This window comes from Coturnix japonica, chromosome 11 (assembly GCF_054131305.1).
Source record: "Coturnix japonica strain WE chromosome 11, WE-NBRP24, whole genome shotgun sequence".
In the NCBI taxonomy this organism is placed as follows: Eukaryota; Metazoa; Chordata; class Aves; order Galliformes; family Phasianidae; genus Coturnix; species Coturnix japonica.
The window spans coordinates 21,579,762-21,597,704 of record NC_140673.1 but is presented as its reverse complement, the minus strand read 5'-3'; the positions used below and the strand labels follow the sequence as shown (position 1 = coordinate 21,597,704).

General features: G+C 44.7%; 1 long non-coding RNA gene across 1 annotated transcript in view; it reads right to left on the bottom strand.

Annotated features, from left to right (window-relative positions):
* LOC116653739 (uncharacterized) overlaps positions 1-14,387 on the bottom strand; it is a 215,597-nt gene extending 201,210 nt beyond the window's left edge. The window contains exons 1-2 of the long non-coding RNA XR_014933051.1: positions 14,162-14,387; positions 13,206-13,275 (exon numbers count right to left, since the gene is read on the bottom strand). This is a non-coding gene — a long non-coding RNA (uncharacterized LOC116653739). The remainder of the gene's footprint in view (positions 1-13,205; positions 13,276-14,161) is intronic.
* Positions 14,388-17,943: the final 3,556 nt, after the last annotated feature.

Here is a 17,943-nt window from a genome sequence, read left to right as displayed (position 1 = left end):
AGAAATTACCCAAGGGAAACAAATCCTCTTAGTTGAGATCCCAGTTCTCTCTCATAAGGTCTCCAACAGGTTTTCAACAGCTTCAATATGAGCTTTTAAAAAACCAGTTGGATATCTAGTCCTGCTGCAGAGGAGACCTGAAGAACTTTCTGGTCTTTTAACACATCATGTATACATCATCAGTATATCCCCCCCCAAAGGCATGGATGAATGCATCTGCACAGGATGCTCTCTTGCTCTGAAAGGGATCCAGAAGATGGACAGCCTTCTGTGGTCGAGAACTAAATTAAGCTTTAGATCACTTTGATCTGCTCATTGGACCAAAGAAGGCTGCTCCATCATTGCATCCAGAAGTCAAGATCTTCCAGTTACGGTGCAGCCTGTCAATAACCAATGAGGACTGGGACACAAAGCTATGGTATGGCCTCTGTGCCAGACTCAGTGTTACAGATTAATTCTTTCAACAAGATCTAACCTCCAGACATCCTGAACTATCACACAAAACAAATATAAGATACTTCTCAAGAGGTAGACCATGGTAGGTGTCTCAAATAGGGAAAGACCTAAGATGCTTTGATGTTGTGGCCACATTATTTCCAAGCAAGATCAGCTCAAAATCGCTTACAAGTATTACAATCATACCTTAAGACTCCATGCAAAGTGTGTGCTGCCCATGACAAATATTAGATATCCATTAAGAAGACAAGCTTCCAAAGCCAAAGTAGGAAAGATTAGGGAAAGTGGTGCAAAAAGAGAAGGGCAGAGGACTGGGAAAGAAAGACTCAGAGGCAAATAAGCAAATTGAGGATGTCAAGAAATAAGAAGTGATATAAAAATAAAACAGGAGGTCAACCACCAGTGATACGGTTCGTTATTCAAAACCTGCATATCTTAAACAATCTTAGACTTACTCAATCCAATAACAGCAACAATTCTCATTATACACTTACCATAGGGAAGTATTATTTCAGCGTTGGCTTACAAATTGTCCCTCTCTTTCTTTCTCAAACTCATCACAGCCTTAATACAAGTAAATCTCTGTGCATGAAATATGAACCACTGGCAGCTCTAAGACTTGCTTTTCATCCCAAGCCTAATGGGCAAAGCACTGTGATTTCATTTCACAAGCTTTTCCAGCTGAGCTCAGAGTCGACCACTTGCCAGAGCCTGACTCTTGCAAACAGCCTCCCGGAGCCGCTGAACTCATGGGTCCAAATCCATCAGTGGTGCAACTCCAGCTAACCCGAGAGTTTAGGCCAGAGATCAGTTTGTTCCAAAGTATTAAAAGAAGGAAAGATACATCTTCTGAGACCAGTGATTATAGGACATTGTCATAACACTTAAGAAGTTATGGTATGATAATTAAAAGCTGTCAAAATATACGTATGGCCCTGCCCATTCTTCACTTGGATGTGCTCAAGAAGCCAAGAAGTTCATTTACATCAAGTGAAACCTCACCAGAGCTCTACAGCTCCAACAGAAATGTGAAGTGGCTTTCCAGCCCATGGGAACATGCTCTCAAGTGGAAGCTGTGCTTCTTCCCATCTCCTGCACAACATTCCTGGTCCTTCAGTAAAGCTTAGTAGCGTTCCCAGCATCAGCCACTGAATCAAAACATGTAGTTCTCACTTCAGACAGCATCAGGTCTTGGTAATGCTGTCCAAGAATGGAGAGTTTGTAACTAAAAGGACCTAGAAGAACCATCTTTGGCAAAAATAGGCAATGAGCCTGTAGAGCTTCACAGATGCCAGGGTATCTCCATAACCAAGAGAAATGAGATGCCACATGTATTTACACATATTTGCTACTGAATTTGAGCCATTGCCAAGATGAGGTACAGACACCTACTGAAAGATCAGAAGTTGTTACATAGGATAGAGCAAATCAGGCAGTGGATCCCAGCACAAATATTCCTAGTCAGAGTTCCAACCACTTTCCCATTCCAAGGGCCTTTTCAACCTTTGGGAAGTCTCTCACTGCAACACAGAAGAGACAAAGCTCCAGAAGGAGAGACAGGTCCTAATTTCCTCTGTGGGAATGCCAGAAAACAGGACCTGGTCCCATGGTGATCACAGCCAATGCTCTGCGAACTCCATGGAACTCAGTAGAAACCTACAACCCTCCAAGAGAGCTTTGGAATCCCACCCACATCTCAATTTCATGCATTAACCAAAGGGTTTCTGGGGGAGTCATTCCTCACAGAAATCACAAGGAACACACAATTGACTTTAAAAACTTTGTTGCTGACAGAGCTGTAATTCCCAAACAGGGATAGAGGGACAACAACAGCAAGGAAATGGATTGTCAAAGAACTCTCACAGCGCTTTAAGTGCTTTGCTGGATCTGGATGCAAAGGAATTAAAGAAAGGACAACACTATAAAACATATTAGAATAATTTCAAACCTTGGCAAACACATTTTGGTTCACATTGCTTTGATAATATATCATAAAGTGTCAGTAAAAGCATTGTACTATAGCCTGTTAAAATCAGATCTTGCAAAGAAATACCTCATCACTGCTTCCTGTTTAACTGCACTAGCACAACTGGCTGCAAGAAAACATGAACTGACAGCAGGCTAAGTGCATTAACTGGGACATGAGGAGGTGCCGGGCTGCTCAGCAGAGCAACAACTACTAAGTTTAAAGTCATGCAGTTTATACTGCGATAGGCAAGAAATGCTCACAGTTACTGTATGAACTTTTTCACAATGCTCAAGATGATACCCGGATATTTCATTCTAAGCTAATTATGCAGAACATTCAGAAGGTCTATGGAAGCAAGTAATACTTGTTTTCAGAAGAGCTACATGGAGAATCCATCGACTCTCCCTACAGGTAGCTCTTCAGTTATTTACCCTTTAGCAAAGTGATTGCAGTAGGCAAAGGCAGAAGGACTTTCGGCTACATCTCTAGGATGCTAAATAAGGGGAGGAGTTTTATTTCTTGACTTAATTTTACTCAGATCAAAACCAATACAAGGGGAGAAAATGTAAGACTTTAGTGAGAGTGAGTAGCTCTGACACCAGTGCTTCATCTCAGATAGTCTCAGTTGAAAGAGCAGTGTTAACAACCACACTGCATTTCCTGTTTGCTCTGCAGTAATCATTAATAGGGTTAAACCCGGGAGAGGATGGACATTGCTTCCTTCATCCTCCAAATCCTGAATTGCCAAGACAGCTCTGAATCCCAGCTTGAGCTGCCCTGTTTTCCAATTGCCTCTCATAGGAGTGCTGAGCTCCATACTCAAAGAAATCCTGCAGAGGTAGAAGGTTATATTGTGGTAAGGTAGAGGGCACAGACTGTGAGCAGAGTCAGGAGGGCTGTAGGAAGCATGGGGACAGGGGCCCTGGCAGCTCTGCTCACAGCCACTCAGGGATGCTCAAGGGGAAGGGCTTCATATCATACAAATGCCCACTGAATTTGGCAGCAGACTGTGGATGTCCTTAGAGCATTCTAAACTTCAGGCCTGAACCAATTCCCCTTGGAACCTTCCCATTCAACAGTGGATGGATTGGGATGAACAGGAGAAGACAGCTGCCAGCTGGAGTTGCTTTCAGCTCATCCATAAAGTCACAGCCCAACAACCCCTTCATCTCCCCATAACTGTGACCCATTCATCCCATCTTTGAGAACAACCTTCAACTGTTTTACTTGTTGCAGCTTTTCCCACCATTGACTCCTTTGAAAAAGGGATTTTCTCCTCCTCAGATCTCACAGGCCAGAAATGAAGCCTGGGAAAGTTCATCCCAGAAGGGAATATTTAGGAAAGAGGTAAATAATTAAGAGCTGGGCATGGAGGTTGTATGGGCTTTGCCAGAATCATATTGCCCAGGCTCTAACCACATACCATTTGCATCCCAAATTCCTGGAAAAAACCTCTTCACTTCTCCAGGATGCTCTGAGAGGGAAGGTGAGAGGCAGCTAAGCGTTAACAGCTTGTTCTATGGGATCAGGGCCTCCATTGAGGTCAACAAGGCTCTTTATTCCTGGAACAGCTCCAGCCCTGGCCGCCCTTGAAACCCGGGAACATAGCCACCTTCGCCCCACCTTCCTCAGCTGTGCCAAGCCCAGACTGGCCACCACCCAGGTTTGGGGCCACCAATTCTCTTTTTTTTTTTTCTTTAATATATAGAATTAGGGAAAGAGAGGAGAAAAAAAAATGAAGACATGGGAAGGTCAGGTGCCTCCGCCAAGGCCACATGGCACACCAGTGGCAGAGCTGGCAGTGCACACAGGAGCGCCTGTTTTCCACGCCAGTACTAAAACATCCAGACCACCCTGCTGCCTCTAAGACCACACCGCCTCTGTGAAACGTGTGGAAATTCACAGGCATTTTCCCTGATTTTTACAGGGATTTTTTTTGTTGTTGTTGTTGTTCCACACTTGGCTTCCAGCTGTTTGCCAAAATCAAATTGCTGAGGTGTTTCTGTCTCTTTAAAACTTCATAAAAGGACAGTTGGATAAAAACCATCAGTGCATCGCAGCTGTGGTGGGGGATTTGATTTAGCTGTGGTGGGCTGGAAGGGAGAAACCCAAGCCAAGGCACAGCCCCAGCCCTCCACCCTCCTGGGTTGGGACTCACAGCCACACAGTCCTCTGCTGGCATCACCCCTTGCCCCATCACCTGGGGTGAGGTGCACCACAGAACCAGGTTCATCTCTGGGCCTTCCCAACAACGTCATAACATTTTGCCACTGCAACCATTGTTTTCCTTTGGAATTAAGGAATAAAACTCAGACATTTCAGTTCCCCGAATACCATTTCTAGCTGACTGTCTCTCAATAACATCTCTTTAGTTCCCACTAAACCCATGGAACTTCATTACTCACCAACCCCCCAGAGCTCATCAGGTGCATCAGCAGAACATATCTAAACTGCAGGCAGAAGCAATACCACAAGCAAAGTACGTGGAGAATATGCAACTATTTTTAACTCTTTAAGGAAAAAAAATTTAAAAAATAAGCAATTTATTCCTCTGCAACCCAACCACATTCTGCAACTCGCCCCTGGGGGTCTGCACAGCAAACAAAAGGTTAAACAAACAAACCCCCAAGCAATGTCTCAGGCTTGCCAGATGCAAAAATGCTTTTAGGCAGTGACATTTCTCCCTCCCCAGCTGTAAGCTCATATTTTTAACATCAGATTGCAAAAATAATAAGAAAAAAAAGCGGGGGGGGGAGAGGGAAGGGAAGGAAAAAGCAAACATTCAGCACTCACAACTGGTTGGGAAATGGACTGGAAGGTTGTGTGTATGTGTGTGAGTGTATATTTCTCCCTGGCAAAGCCAACTGGTACACACAAGGTCCTGAAAACCTGTCCTGACATCAGCAGAAGTGTGACCAGCAATACCTCTCCCGTGCTGGTTCATGCATTTTCTCCTATCTCACTTCATCCCTCACTAAGCTCAAGTGAGGCCACGCTATTGCAGATTTATCACCATCTGAAAAACATTAAATATCCCAGGGTTTCAAATATTTGCAGACAGCTGAAGAAGTGGCTGTGATGGAACTGTCTCTTTCTGGCATAAAGCTATCAATTTTCCATGAAAGCTGAGGCCCAGATTTTATTTTATATTTTAGCTCTGGTAAAAACACTGTAACAAATGACTTACTCCCCTTTTAGCAAACGCAAGGGAAGCGGACAGTCATTATTACCAAATGTGTGCACACACAAGTAACTAAGGGAAAATAAATCCCATTTGAAGGTTAATTAACTAAGGCAGGGTCACAGCTTGACAATCTGCCCTCTGCAAAGGGGAAGCACAACATAGCCTGCTCTACGAAGCAGAGCTGTAATGAATTGTGACTTGGGGCTTGTCTATGCATGGAAATCACCATGCAGCAAGTTAGGGGCTGAATTTATAGCGCTTGCTCCTCATTTATGGCATTAGACTTTGTGCAGACTAATTAGGATCTAGTTTACTCCATTTACCTTGTGACAAATGCTGTTTCACACAGAAGCCCCATCAACAACTTGCTACTTTCCAGCACCTCCAGCTTTGCATGGCAACATGCAAGTCCAACCTTGTGAGCAATTGAGGGAGAGGCTGCAGGAACTGCTCAGCCTTGGCAAATTCCTAAACGTCCCAGAAAACCCCAGGTTGGGGCAGGAACAAGTGTGCAACAGTGGTTACATCTGGGCTTGAGCAAAAGCTGAGGTTGAGTCTGGGGAGAAGACCAGCACCCTGTTCAGTGTGCTTCCCAACCCTGCACAGGTACCTCTTGCAGCCTTTTGTACAAGAAAATTCACAGCAGTTTGACCAAGGAGGCTGCAGACAGTCAGAAGAGTGTTAGAGGAGAGCAGAGCTGAGCACAGCATAGTTCTCTCCTATCAGTTTTCTAAAGAGGACTACCTAGCTTATTTCCATTTTGCCTGGCTCCTTGGCCAACCTGAAGGCACTAAGCCAACATAAGGCCATCTCAGAGCCAAATACACACCTTCCAAGACTTAAAGGGTGGTAGCAGAGATCTGATATGAAGTTACTCAAAACGCAACTTACTTAGCAAAGCACAGCTACATTTACAGCTTATTTCTCCGTTAATCAGGGAGGATATTTGAGCTTCAAGGAGTATCTGCAAGGTGCAAAACCTGTTGTGTTTCCAGTATGGTCCTTTATAGTGAAACAGGCCACCCAGTTGGGGACACAACATGCAGTGGGCTAAAAGCTCCCCCTTTTGGGGATAGCCCTTCAGAAACCACTCCAGTACAGGGAGGTGGTGTCTGGCAGACACTTACCTGTGTTAAACCCAAGATTAGCCATCATTTCTGCTCTTATCTCTCATCTATCCTTGGAGTTAATGAAAGGGGTTCACCACTAACACTGAATCACACTCCACCCCTCGGGACCTGAAAAACTGCTGCCACAGACAGTAGGTAGCAGACTTTCATTCATCAATTTATCTCATTCCGATTTTCCTCCTCCCAAACCTGACCATTTCACAAAGCCTCCAAGACACCTGCTTTACTGAAAAGGAAGTGCTTAAAGCCAGCTCAGCCACAAAGCGAGCACTGCTGAAAGCTCAAGTCAACTGCTGAAAAGAAAGAGTTCTCCCCTGCGGCCCAGAACCCGAAAGGAGATAAAACCATCAGGAAAACTGCTGAAATAAAGAACAGGAACAGAAACAACAAAAAGACAGAGCTGATCCCAAGAGGCACTAAGCAAACCATATGGAAATCTCAGCTGAGCTGTCAGGAGACGTACTTCTACCCCATGCCTTATTGTGTGCTCTCTAAGCACCTTGTAGCAGTCATTCAATACAGAGCATCCCAACCAACGTCTGCATACATGCATAAGTAGGCATCTATTATTCATTTATACGTATTTAATCTAAAACTGCCTTTCCTCTCACCAACTACTCCCAGGCTCAACACTGAAAGATTAAGCATCCCAAACTTTCACAATGATTCTAACCAACAGCCCTGACCAACTCCCTGTGAAACCATCACAAGACAATCTTCCATCATAACCCATCAAATGAACCCTCACACTAAGATGCACTATACATTTAGAAGAAGAAACACCAGTGGAAAGAATCTATGAGTATTTAGATTTAATTCTAGTAGTCTGTTTCAAAGTAGAGATTCACATTCGCCTCAGGATATATAGATCACACCCCCACGAAAATGTAGATGGCCCCTTCTCTATAGAAGGCCCAGAGTGTAAATAGGTATAAAGCTACATACTCTGCAGGCTGGTCCCATGATGTCACTGCCCACTGATGTATGCATAGTGTCATATGTTTACCTACTAAAATATAAATAATATTTTATGTAGGAGTCCATTTACGAAGCAGTGTTTATGCAGAAATGGAAGAGACTTTTGTACAAGAGAGGGGAAAAGTTAAAAGGGCTGTGTTGCTGCGCTGATTTACAGGCTGACTGACTTAATTAGTATTTGAATATGATTATTTTCGAGGGTTGTGGGTGGTCATTCACAAGGGAATGCCAATATCTTCATTGGAAGGCTTTTCAAATACTTTATATGCTCGTATAATTTTCTATGAGGCTTAAATGCTTGAAACTGCCAAAACAGCAAAACATCCTTTCTAGGAACGTTTATATTGCACCTCTGTACAAAACACCATGAAAATGGGGAAAAGGCATTTATTCCTCAACCTAAAAGGGCAAGGCAGATACAACCATTACTCAGACACAGCCTGGGGGGAAACAAAGAGGATCAGCAGCCTTCTCTCCACCACAAGAAGGAACATGGCCTCCATCGATGCCATCCCACCCTCTCTCACACCCCCACCCTCCTCATATTTCTATGCTATGTGTGCTCATATAGTCTCATTCTTATTTTAAGAGCATTAATATATACATTTGAAAACCCGAACCATTAAAAAGTAGTTGGCTCAGACTTTTACTGGAACACGTGCACAAATATGTTGTTTGGATATTTTTACGGCCATTAACTTTTCCATATATAACCCAGACCTCCCATTAGGTGTTGTGAACTGGATCGCCTCTTTACTTGCCAAGTTATATTTCAATTAAATTAAAGTCACCTTTGGTCCTAATGAACCCTTGTTGTTTGCCTAATGCCATGATTAATTCCAGATGCAAGAAGTGGTATTGGCCTGGGTGGGTACTGTACTGAAGATGCTGTTTCTCATCTGAGATTTATGGGTGCTGGAGAAAGCTTCATAACTCATCCCTAAACATAATATGATTCAGACTGCAAACAGACTTGATTTGTGTCCTCAAAAGGGTGGTTACAATAGGAAGCACTTCTGCACTTGTGTGCAGCCTGGGATGTTAGGAACTAGGAATCCCCCAGGTTTGTTCCTGAAGTTAGAAAGTTAACATTTAATTTGGACACTGATGTCCATCTCTTATCTTGCAGAAATCAACAGTCAGAGAGATGGCTCAAAAACCTTGAATAGTCACATGGTGATAATAGCACAACCAGAAGGGACAGCAGCCTCCGTCTATACCCTACAGAAGTTAAGGGTCAACTTGAACCTTTCTACCACACCAGACTCACAGGACCCAAAAGAGAAAGGCATGTAGGGATCATATTTTTTTCCATGCTCTGAAGTGTTGGGGTGGTTCCAGAGTCAATCACTTACTTTGAACACAGGAGTGACTACCTAACACTGAAAGGCAAAGCCATGGGCCACACCAGATCTGCAACCCCTTATGACTGGATATGCTTGTAAAAGAAGAGGACAGCTCTCAATATCCATGATTAATGATTCAGTGCCATTAGGATGGTCTTAGATCTTCAGGAGATGCAATCATGAGAAATATAGCTGTGACCTAAAAGCCACCCATGGGACACATCTCAAGCTTTGCTGCATCCAGACTTCTGGTACCCCCAGCACTTCATCTTTCTGAAGTATTTCCAAAAGGGTAAAGGCTTCCATGATCAACAGACACTGATAAGCCTGCCCTTCACAGTGACTGCATCTAGTCACCATTCCACCCTACTCAAACTTATGATCATTACATCCAAAGGCAGAGTTCCACCATTTTATCATCTGTGATATAGCAAAGACAGGTACCTGCCACAGCACAACACTGTGCTGGAGGACTTTTATCAGCTCCACAAACAGTATCTGAACTCTAGCCATACCATTGCATGAGATTCTATGAGCCCAGAAAATAAAGCATGAGTCAGAGCATAATAAGACTTTGCAGAATGGAATAGAAAATAATGAAGAAATAAAACAATCCAATTGAATAGAATTTAATACAGAGAGGAGAGTAAGGCCCAGAATTTGAGTGTCCAGGGTAGAGCAAATGAATACACCTTAGTCCAAGGCTCAGGAATAGCCTTCATGCAATATTCAATACCAATTGGTCTGAGTGCAACAAAAGCAGTTGTATAATCACTGAAGTCAGTTGTCATGATTTCCCAGTCATCTGCCTCACCTAAAACAGGCTTGCATTTGAGCAAGAGCAAAAAACAGAGCCAAACCATGGTACATATAACTCTGAGAAATATAGAGGTTCAATAGGATTCAGACAAACCCAAGAAAAACCATTACAGTGTGGAAAGTATTTGCCATTAAAACATTTTTCATTAAAAGTGGCATTTCTAAACCTTCTAGCCTGCTGAAAAGCAATACCAGCCTCACGTTAGAAAGTCTGTATGAAAAATTTCCATTGCTATAATTAACTTCTAAGCTGAGGTTGTATTGTTCCCCTTTTGCAGAAAGTCTCAGCAACATTTCCAAGGTTTAAAGGCAGCCAAAAAGGTGTCCCATCCCATTTTCAGGAAAAACTTGTGATCACAAGGCACCAAAGAGAGCTTTAAGCTACACAGGACGCAAACAAGTTACTCTGCCCCACTGAAGCCATATGAGAATAAATGTGATGCTGGCATAGTTAGCAAGTACCCTGTTGGTCAACAGCTGCCACAGGATCACAGCACTCTCAGAAGTAATGCAAGAAGCAGACCTGTACAGCATGCTCCTCCTCCTGATGCACATTCATCTGCAGACTTCATTACTGAATTGCAAAGTGTGATGTGAAAAGCCTACAGTATGGAAAGGCCTCCAGAAGGAAACTGTAAGGATACCTAAGATACTCCAGCAAACCGTACCCCCTACACAGCTTCCTTTCGACCCATGGATTGATGCCATACAAACCTCTCACACTAACAATGTCATATCAAGTTCATCTAGCTAAGCTGGATACATTTCACTCTTCTCGTCCTTATGAGTCTAAAGACACTGAGGTAAGTTTTGTTGATTTATCCACCTCCTCTAAAAATACTGGACACATTCTCACACTTAAATCTATCATCACTGAACTTCAGACATAAAACTACTGTGAATTAGGTAGGAAGAAGGCAGAAACAGAAAATGAAAAGCCAGACTAATTCATATCCCTCAAGAGAAACCAATTCCTTTGTCCCACAGACATGGAAATACAGCCAGCTGAACACCACAAACAGCTCAGAAACAGATGCATCTTGTACATATTCTTGTCCAGAAAATCATTAGGAGATCAGGGAATGAGATACAGCTTGGCACAAGGATATAGAAGATGTAAAGCTTGCAATGATAATATTTCATTGGACTCATTGCTCAGGAAAGCCTTATTTCCCTTTGCTAAAGAAAATCTTACATTTTAAGGAAGAGGTCAGAAGCAGTCTTACAATTTAAGCTAGATATTTTCAGAGTAGAGCTCTGAAGCTCACATGCCAAAGAGTTGGTCAAGAGATTACAAGGCAGCTGGTCTCATTCCCAGCAGAAGACATCCTGCCTGGATACAAAGCATCATCTCAGCTCTTCTGCTCCAAAACCAAGCACATCAGAAATGCACTCATCTCCACTCTGCCAGACCCCACAACACCAAATCTAATGTCGCCTTCTGAATCAAAGCAAAGCCAATTTGAGCAATGCCCATTTTTGTGGGCTCTGGTCTCCAGGATCCAGAGTTGAAGTTGCCAAAGATGAATTCTCCTTATAAAAGCCATGTCCTGTTTTGCTTCTGAATCTTGGCCCAGCAAAACTTGATCTTTGGCACATCTGCCCTCTCTCTACCACTTAAATATCACTGACACGTGTAATTAACACCAGGTTGAACATACCACTCCAGCATTTTAAAGAGTCTGGTTTCAGCTCTTTGATTGTGCCAAAGATGAGTAACAGACACCAGGACAGAGCAGGGTCAAGGAATATCTGCTGAAAGTTTTTCACTCTATCAGTGAGAGCTTTAATTCATATTTTAACAACTAATTAAAATAAGACTGTTAGGACTACTACTGTCTTTTGTGGTGTAGAACCTTTTTAGAACACAGAAATTCACAAAGAGCGAGCATACTTCACATAGGGAATAGTGTACTGCTTAGCCTTAAGTGATCTCCCCAACCACCTAAAAATCAGAGCTAAAGCTGAACAGTTTGGATCCCTACCACTCACCAAGGAGATAAATCAGTTAAAAAAAGTAGTCAGATCCCAATTTCTCCTTATGAAGTATCCCAATTCCTTCTCAAACCAATGCCAGAACCACATCCAGAATCCTGGGGAAGCTGCTGAGTGGGGATGTTTTTAGACAGTGAAGTTAGACATGAAGTTTACAGCATGACATGCATTCCCCAGTGTTTGGTAGCCCCAGATTGAAGCTGTTTTTCTTTCTAAGACACCCATGCCGAACTCATCTGGTGAAGTCCCCAGCTGCATTGAAAGGCATATTAGATGACAAGCATAGTTTGTGCTCTACTAACATTTGAACCCATCCAGAAGTTGAATTCCTAGGAACCAAAGAAGCTGCAACATGTCCTTCCCTCAAGAGAAGTAGTTTTTCAGCTTAGTTGCACAGAGCTGAAAGACCCAGCTTGCTGAGTTAGCACTTAATTACACTTCCACCTACACCTGAGCACCACAGCTCCTTCACCACTCTGAGAAACACCTGTAGCAAATTACCCCCCACACCCATCCTAGGGCAACCCCATCCTAGGGCAACCTGATAGGATAAGAAATTAAGTCAGACTTCAAAGATTGCTTCATGCACTGCCAAAACGCCTCTTCTCCCACCCTAACTACAAAGAAATTACACCCCACTACAAAGAAATTAGTCTCACAAACATCACTCAGTAGGTTTATTCCCAGCAAAGCCTCGGAATTCTGTTGTTTTAATGATCCCATAAGCTCACATTATTAAGTGGGACAACTTAACAGGTAAGATAAATGTATTTAGTCCTTTATCTGCAGAAAGCCTCTGAATGCCATTACTGAGATATCCACACAACAAAATGACACTCATCTACAGCAAACAATTCACACTTCAGTAAGTTGCTTGAACAAAAAAGCACAAAGAGCTCTTTTTCTAAACACCAACACTACAAATAGAGGCAACTGCCATCATGTCAACTATCCTCACATCTAGAACAGGACACTCATTTACCAGACAGAGAAAATGAGACCTAAGCAGCATTGCAAAGAACTCAGCCAGATGAAGTTACGAAACAACACAGAACTAAGATCAAACGTGACAACATTATCACAAGCATCACAACAAAGCCATGACAATAAATATATCACAACAATCAACTGCAGCTTTAGATTCAGCTCTCCAAGAACAGAAATCTTTCTTCACTTGTGAGTCCGTGACAAACAGACACTTCCCCCAAGGTTTCCTGAAGACAACACTGCCCAAGCTGCTCTATACTTCTCTCTTGAGCTTAGGACATACCTGGTGTTGCCAATCACATTTGCCACAGCTTTTAACATTAAGAATCAAGCACCCTTACCTTGCAATCCAGGTGCAAGTTGTTATATCCTGTTTGATCATGAATCCCACCTGCTGGCAGCCCGGAGAATCTGGGCAGAAAGAAAAGAAAGAGTTAGGTTGCAAGCTGCCCAAATGGTCCACTCCACCCACCCTCTGATTACCCAGCTCAGTCAATAACATCTTTCTACAGCAAGATCTGGTGGATACATGAAAGATGGATCAACCCAGTAACGGAGGTTAAAAGCTACAGCCAACATCTTTGCAAATGGGTAGAGGAATCCAGGGTAGGTTCTTTCTCAAATGACATCCCAGATGGATCCTGCTCCTGCAGATGGGGGCTGACACTTCAGGCTGATTCTATTAGCTAACACTTTTCACCTGGGATACTCATAACTAAGCCTAAAATGGATCCACTGGCAGTGCTCACCCCTTGCTGTCATATTGCTGGCACTTGGCCCTACCCCTGAGCAATAAAGCAGACAAAAGAAAATTATGGGATGGATGCTAGGAGCAGCAATAGACTCCTGCTACAGTTTCAGACCCTTCATTTGCAAATCAGTTCTGGCTGACAGCATGGCAATAGGGCCACAAAAGTCTGCGGTCTCCAAGGAGAGAGACAAATTACAGCCCTGTTCCCATTGCTTACTTTTTCACATTCAGCATTAAAAGCTTTACACAGAGGATGGTTATTTCATCACTGACTTGCAGCACTGGAGGTTTGGAGGTTCATCAGGAAAAGGAGGCATGGCTTTTCAGCAGCATACCTCCATTTCTCTGCCTAAAAACCAAAGATGGACTTTGGAACTTTTGGAAAGTAACTGAAGGATTTCTGAGCATACAGGGTGAGTTCAGCTGAAAACCCTGTAGCAATTGGGCAGATCAATACACCAGGAAAGATATTACAATAAAGGAGTGGTGATGGAAAGACAGGGATGATACAAAGGTGCTATGAAGGAAGGGAAGAAGATTGCTTACCCATATCAGAAGATTCCGGGTTCACAAGGGAAAGCTCCACCAAAGAGGGATCTCCAGAAAAAGAACCTTCCCCAATGGCAGTCAACTCTTAAATGGGGTCTAGGAGAGGGGCAGCCAGGCTCCACCCCTTCCAGCCTCACATCTGAATTGTCTTCACCTGTGCTCCTGGGGCTGACCAGGTCCTTTTCCCAGGTGCTTAATCAGTGATTCAGGCTGTGACTCAACAGCTCCCATACAGAACCTCAAGAAAGACTGAAGATATATTGCCAAAATTAGACTTAAAAAAAAACAAAATGGCATTTTTATCCCATGTATTTCATGAAGAAACAATGCTTACTCTCAGAAATAACTGTCTGATAAGTATTTTCATCATACAGACTGGGGCAGAATGGACTGGTTCTCTAAGACTGCATTTTCCCCTTCTGTTTACCCTACCATCTCAGTATGGAGAAGGAAGAAACATTGGCTACACACAAAAATCTCAGTTCATGCCTTTCTTTCTCACCATTAAAAATAGCTTCAGAAATGGAATAAAACGTTTTTTTTCCTTCCACAAACACTCAAGCTTTTCCAAAACAAAGTTAAAACCAAACCAACCCCCAACAGCCTCACTTCGTTATTAACCTGTCTCTCCACAGCTGGGGCTCCACATTTAAAACCCTTCTAACAGAGACAGAACAAATGATCACTGCACTCATTTATCGTTCCTTGCTCACTCAAGATTCTGCTTCCCAGCTAAAACACCAGCCTGGTTGAGAGGGAGGCAGAGGACTATGTATAGGAAAGGCAGGAGAGCAATTTTCCTGTTAAAGTCTGCATTTAAAGTCTGAGCAAAACTTTGCTCGGTTTTGGTTCGTGACTCCTCCAGATTTATCAGAGGAGGTGGGAAGGGTCAGACCTTCATTGTCCCACATGGAGCTCCACTACACACAGAGTCTGAGTTTCCTTGGCTTTCTACCCCCGTAAGCAGTGAATAGATGTAAAGATAGAGGGACCAAGTGATCAAAGTGACCTCCTCTAGCTCCACTTCTTGGAGGTTCTTCTTGATAACTCTGTGGGATCAGCCTGAATGCTCTCATTTTGAGTTGGGAGTTACAGCACATGCGTGACTCATGGCCACCAGCCCATATGGCCGTACAGCAGTACAACTCATTTGGCCAACAGCCCAGGCTCTTGACCAAAATCCCCCATGCTATAATGGGATCCAGAGCTGCTTCTTTGTGGCTCTCAGACACTTCTGACTTCTCCTCCTGAATATTAGACCAGCTGTCCCCTAATGACCCTTTGTTAATACCAAAACCTTTGAGAGGGCTCGATCCAATGACCTTCACCACCACTGGCTTGAGGGATGAAGGTCAGGAACCAAACAGAGCAGCAACATCAGGAGATGGCAGGCCTAGGACAGGGGGTGGCCAGGGTGTGTGGGCCTGTTGAGATCACAGGGGGTCTGCAAGGGGGCCCTGCTGCCTGCAACTCTCCCCCTTCCCACCTCAGCAAGATGAATTACTGGGGACAGCTGAGACGGGAGGCAAATGGCATCGTGCTGAAGCTGAACAAGGCCTGTGACTGCATGCTGTGGGATCCTAAATATTTTGAGAGCAAAGGTCAGGAGAACAGGACACTCCTCGGCGATGATTTTCCTCCCGTTCCCGCAGCAGGGACATGGGGCTGCTATGCCTGGAATGACCCCAGGCATCGGGCAGGGCCAGCAGTGGGGCACAGGGTGGTATCCATAGGCAGAACCTCTTTCCTGCAGGCTGTTGCAATGGAAGTATGTATTTGTGATGGACCTGCTGCCATGCAGCCTGGAGCCAGGAGGAAAGCACCCACCAGGCTGGCCACATCCTCAGTGGGACGTGTTAGGAGCTGATCCACCTCTTCATGTCCTCTTGCTGGCCAGAGCTTCACTGTTGCCAAAATAAACAGTTGGGCATGGCAACACTGACATTTGCTTTCAGCAAAACGGCGCTGGGAAAAGAGGCAGCCACGTTATTTTCTGCAGGCTGGTCACAGGGCAGGAGGCAATCTGTTCTGCATGGAATCATGACTTTGTGGCCATAACTGCACACCTCGTATCCTCATCTCCCTCCATGTGATGGCCCCATCAGCATCTTTTGCCATGCTTTGCCCACCCCGTGGCAATGGTTGGGGTGATGCTGGCAGCTTCTGTATAGCTGGGAGGTAAAGGGCATCTTGGGGGAGGCTGGGATGAGGGAGTTGATGCTGAGAGCCCCAGGGGCTGCTGGATAATGGGAGGGAACAGTCAGTCTGCTCAGCACAGAAAGTCCTCTGCAGATTTGCAGCTGAGCTGTCAGGCAGTTGAGCACAACCAGCTGGTGGAGGGGATGCAGCCCTGTCACTTCTTATCTGCATGGACATCACCCCAAGGGCTCCTGTCCTCCCCCGGAGGCCACAGGAGATGTGTGAGCAAAAGATGCCAAGGTGTCCCAGAGCAAGCAGACAGCTGTCGGATGTCCAATGGAGAAGCAGAGGACACTGCAGAGGACAGGACAAGGTTTCGATGAGGACACTGACCCCAGAGTGATGTCACAGCCTTTCTTCCACATCCCAGCTCCCTTCTCCCAGCTGGGGATCTGAGAATCAGGTGAAATGTGTGGGTGAAGTGCCAGCATTCCAAGATTTCTCCTGGAGCAATGGCTGAGGACGGAGGGGAGGCCCCAGGAATGTGGTGCCCATCGGTTTTATTCTGGGAGAGATGCCAGAGCTGAGCACAGCTGTTGGAACACAGGCTTTCCTCATGCACAGGCTGTGGTTCCACTGTCCCAGCCCTCTGCCAGGGGGGATTTATCACATGTGCACCCCACACCTTGAAAACTTCATCAGGATGAAGCGAAAAAGCACCCTGCCACAGCCACATCCCAGATACCTGGGGCTGGGCAGGCATTGCTGCCATGCACATTAGTTGGTGGGATAATTAAGCTTAGTGTGAAAACAAAGGGGATTATTTTGTGATCTTAGCACCAACCAAATTAAGGCATCTGGAATCAACTTCTCGTTATCCCTACAAGTCGAGGGATTGCACAGTTTCAAGCTGAACTGAGTATAAATCAAGTTGCAACTACAATCGCACATCCATCTGTGGTTACTCACTGCAGGGATGATCAGGATTCTCAATGTGCAACAGGGAAACTGAGGCATGGAGCAGCAAAGCTCCACCTAGGGAACTGAGCACATCTCAGCAGCACCCATCCTGCCCCATGTCCTGTCCCATGGGCAAAGAGAGTACTGAGGGCACTGTGCTGGCATGCAGGAGCACAGGCAATTGCCTTGAAGCTGCTGGATGCTTCTCCCAGCTGCAGAACAAATTCAATAACAGTAATAAGAGCAATGCCTTTTTAATAGGCACGGGGTGAAAAGAACCCAGAAAGTCAATATTTGTGGACGAAAACAAAATAAGCTGAGCTGTTAGCATGGAGGAATGCAAGGGAGGCCGAGATGTGGACAGGGTAATTATTATTTCATCTGCCAGAGCTGTGGTGCTGCCCGGCTGGAGGGCAGGGGAGGCAGATGGGGCAGAACAGAGCCAGTGTTTTCACTGCGGCAGCACCAGGCGCGCGACTGGGGATGGCTCAGCGCTCTGCTCCATCCGCTGGAGGTTCAGCACTGCCCCAGCCCAAGTATTTAATGTCAGCAGCTGGAATGTGCTTAACACAACATTTTACAAGGGAACATTAGTCAAGCATCTGCACTGACAGAGCTGGGCAGTGATAAGAAGCCGGTGCATGGGAGGCAGCTCTGGTTTCAGGAGGAGGGAGGGAGCG